This window comes from Sciurus carolinensis, chromosome 6, assembly GCF_902686445.1.
Source record: "Sciurus carolinensis chromosome 6, mSciCar1.2, whole genome shotgun sequence".
NCBI classification, from domain to species: Eukaryota; Metazoa; Chordata; class Mammalia; order Rodentia; family Sciuridae; genus Sciurus; species Sciurus carolinensis.
In genome coordinates, this window is record NC_062218.1 from 14,204,399 (window position 1) to 14,208,695 (window position 4,297).

Here is a 4,297-nt window from a genome sequence, read left to right on the forward strand (position 1 = left end):
TCAGAGAGAAAAAAAACTGGGAATTGTTGTTCCCAGGAGTTGGAGAGCAATGATGTTCAGCTACTTACTGTTTTCTCGCACTTTGTACAGTAATTGGCCCTGTGTTGAGGGCTATGAAAATAGAGTTCCAGTTAGGGATTAAACAACGTATAAATGAGGAGTTGGTGGAAAGGCCAACTGCTGGACAGACCAACACAGCTCCAAATACTGTTGTCTACCTAAAAAAGTCAAGAAAGAGAAAAGCTCCATGCAATGGAGTCACCAGCTTAGGTGGGTGAAGTCTGAGATGATGTTGAGGATTTTGTGCAGCTACTATATTAACGCCTGCTATCCTTATCACTCCGGTTCCACCCGCTCATTCGTCTATCAAGCTGCGTGGAAACCCTGCCGTTTAGCCTCTCACGTACGCTCGAGGACGTTTTCTGTCGAATGCAAAGCACTGTGTTGATGCCTGCTTTATTACCACTATCAGCTGATCTCCTTGAAAGCAATTATCATGTCATAGCCTTTTATGAGACTAATTATAATCACACAAGTGAAAATAAATCCATTCCTTTTTTAAAAAGAACAAACCAAACATTAAAGTAAAAGCAGAGTGACCATATGATTTATTATCCAAACTAGGACATTCTTGAGAGTAAATGGAAGGACTATTAATAGTTATAGCAGGACATCAGGTATAACCTGAGAGGGGTCAGAAAAATTGGGACAATAATTGACCACACATGCAAGAACCCTAAAGCCCCTGAGAATGCTGTGCCTGCCTCCAGAGTCTGAGTTTTCTCAAAGGTAACCACTGTTACTATTTGGGACTTGAAAGCATTTAAAGTCCGTAGGATGTCAGATAGAAAGTAAAAGAACTTTTTGTCAAACCAAAGGAGGTGAAATTAGAAAAGGAAAACAAGACAAAGTGGCTCCAAGGTGGCGGCACATCTTGGGATCACCTTTATCTGGGGCTCACTTCTGACTCTCACTCCCTCATTTCCCATGTCCTAGCCAGTTTCGGTCCTTAAACATGTCTAACTCTTACCAATTGGCATTAAGAGATATTGGCAATAGAGATCCACCTGACTGGGTGGTCTCCCAGCAACCTCTTTAATCGGTACCCTTTCTACTCTATGTGGCCTTGACACACTCTTATTTTCAGTTTTGAAATGAGCCTCAAGATAGCTCCCCACCAAGTTTGTATTTTGATGCAGAGATTCACTTAAATTTGAAAAAAAAGTTAACCCTAACTCCTTATGTTGTAAAGAAGGTAGTGGATCCTGTCTTCAGAGGGGTAACGGCCCTTCGCTCATTGCTCCCACTAGCAAAGGACTATCTGGCTGGTGAGGTAGAGAGAGGGACGGAGCGGCACCAGGTCCAGTCCCTGCAGCACGGTCACCTTCAGCAGATCAGGCATTCTGACCTAAGGAAAGACGCTCACTGCACTGTTCAGCTGGGCCCAAGACAGCTGGCACAATCCAGAGGAAGCGTCACTAAGACCATTTGGCCCACGTTTAAAGCCATGCTTTCCGATCAGCTTCATCAATAACGAAGCCAACTTTCTTTTTATTCCCCATCTGTCTGTCTTCTCTAGCCCATCTCTCCATTGGCTCCAAAATCTGGGGAGAAAGATGAGTATCATTCATTGGAATTCCACGGGTAGCCCTGATGAATGAGGTTTCACAACGACTCTATCTGTGACCAGAGGCAATGGGGACCCTGACCCATCTATGCTGTTTTCCTTTGCCTCTCTGTGACTAATAGCCCACATTTCCAGGCAGTTTCCAGGGTCAATTGTGGTGTCTAGAATACAGGGGTTTTTTTTCTTTTTCTTTTTAAAGTTAACAGCCCTAGAGAGTTCGGGTTGCACCTCAGAAGTAACAAGACGGCACTTGGAAAGTAGGAGAAACCAAGATTTATTTTATGCCAGCAGACCCAGAGGAGATTAGCACTCCAAAATTCTGAGCCCTGATCCACAGTTTCTCACAATATTTATAGGTTATTTGACGTCATCTTACACTCATCCTATCATTGGGGCTTTTTCCTCTTTTTTTAAAAAAAATTCCTAATCCATGCAGCTGAAGGTCTGTGCAGGGTCTCTAACATAAAGCATGTGCACAGAACAGATAGGAAGGAACAGCTCTTTCCACAGACGTCTATTACATTTCAGGGGGGAGTAGTCAGACTCTTAGGGCAGTTATTGACAATGCAAAAGGTTGGGCCCATGGTTAATTAGATTTCCTGGAGAAAGACTAAGAGAGGGGAGGGAACTGACCCCTTTCCCAGGCACTGGATTCTTCCCATAACATTTTTGTAATTTCATTTCACAACCAGGTCTGGTTTTGCCGTCATAGTAGAGCACTCGCCAGCAAGCACAAGGTCCTGGTTTCCACCCCAGCACTGCAAATAAATGAATGAATAAGTAAATAAAACTAAGGTTAAAAGTCATAGAGAGTAGAAGCTCATAAGCCTGGATTTATTAGTGGCACATCACACTGCAGTGGTCCTCAGCTTTTGAAGAGTCAAAGACATTTTAGATTATTGTGTACACATGAAACTCATCCCAGGAAAATGCACCTAAGGACATATTTTAAAAGTTTGGCATTTAATTTTTCTCAGATTCCTGAGTTCCCTGAAATAAATGATTGACAAACCTTGCATCCTGCTGCAGTGAGTGTATGACACAGTGTCCTGCCTTCACCCTGACAACAGAAGAGAGCAGGACCCTGGCCTTGTAGGGAGCACGAGAGCATACAGCATATTAAAGTCAGCTTCTCACCTTAGACTGAAAAATAGACATAAAACAGTGCTCTTTAAGACTGTGACATGCAAATTCCTTTAAGCTCCTTAAGATTATTAATATTATAAGTGCAGGAAGCCCATATTCCCCTATAAAGAAACTCTTAATTCTTTCCATTCAAGAACTGTATCTCTTCTGTACTAATTTACTCTGCATATAGAAAAGCAAGGGACTTAACAGAAGTTCCTTCTGTTTCTGAAGCAATTAATGTACCCTCAGAAGGACAGCTGATGTAGGTGGCTGTTTTAAACCATATAGAAGCCAAATGTGAACACTTCTTAAAAATATATGGAACACAGAGGGCCAGGGCACAGGCAATGAGTAAGTGAAAATTTTCTTGCAATGGAAGGAAATAGGCATTTTAAAGAAATGGCCACCATTGTTCGTATTTATTGTACCTATGCATTTTGTGTAGACGTATCATTACATGCAAATCAGTTTTCAACCTTGAGGCTCTGGGCAAGTTGCCAGAGCGATTCTAAGTCACATAGTCTGACATCTGTGTCAGGTAACCTCACATACCTCACAAGACATTTAATTGCCTTGTCCCATTTTTACCTTTTCTTCCTGTATTTCTTTCCTTCCTTTAGTTTCCAAGTCCTTCCCAGTTTCCTACTGGTCCTTCCTTCTAGGGCTTCTCAGCAGTGTTACTCTTGACGTGTGGAGGGCAGATTGACCTTTGTCATGGGGCTGTCCTGCCTATTCTAGCCTGTTTGGCAGTTATTCTGTGGCCTCTATTCACTAAATGCCAGTGGGATCTCCCTTCCCCCAAGTTGTGACAACCAAAATGTCTCCCAACACTGCCAAATGTCCTTTGGGAGGCAAAAGTCACCCTTGGTCCAGTTGGAGGACCATGACTTTAAAGCAATCTGACTGACATCGAGCAACCAAACCAAATTTAAATTTGAGAAAGTACCTGAGAGGACCTTTTCCTCAGTGAAGGAGAGTCAACCACCAGAAGTGGTGGCTGCATATTTTCTTCCCAGTGACTTCCTTGACCCAGGAGGTCTCTCCATATGCACTGGCTGGAAATCCCTCCGTGTTACTCGCTAACCTCAGTGAAAGGAACTAACTCGATGACCGAGTTTTCTTAATGAAAGGAAATAGGGGTGACCAGGAAGAGAGCGGTGCCAGACCAACATCAGTTCCCCTGCTTAGTATAATCATTGACCTGGTGATTCTAGAAGGTTCTTTGTAGAGTTGGGTAAATCAGAGATAACCCTCAGGATGCCAACTGTTCATTCCAGCCAACTGGAAGATGGGGAATTAGTTTCCAGCGCTCTTGCCTCTGCAGTACCCTCATTCAAATTCCCTCCATCTCACTAATTTATGGCGGCGCTCCACGCAACTCCATAGCCAAGAAGCAATAATGCAGCTCATTAAGAGCCACCGGGGAGTATTTAGGAAAACATGCAAAAGGAACAGTTCCTTTATTTCCTTTCCCTAGAGCCTTATTTCTACCCTAAGTTTTTCGCCATTTCTTCTAGTTTGAACAACTAAAAATTGGCTTGA

The 4,297-nt window shown here is 43.0% G+C and overlaps 1 long non-coding RNA gene across 1 annotated transcript; it reads right to left on the reverse strand.

Annotated features, from left to right (window-relative positions):
• Window positions 1-1,935: 1,935 nt before the first annotated feature.
• On the reverse strand, window positions 1,936-3,443 carry LOC124986523 (uncharacterized). Its single transcript, XR_007109021.1, has 3 exons — window positions 3,344-3,443; window positions 2,640-2,770; window positions 1,936-2,385 (listed from the first exon to the last, which is right to left on the reverse strand). It is a non-coding gene; the product is annotated as an uncharacterized LOC124986523 (long non-coding RNA).
• Window positions 3,444-4,297: the final 854 nt, after the last annotated feature.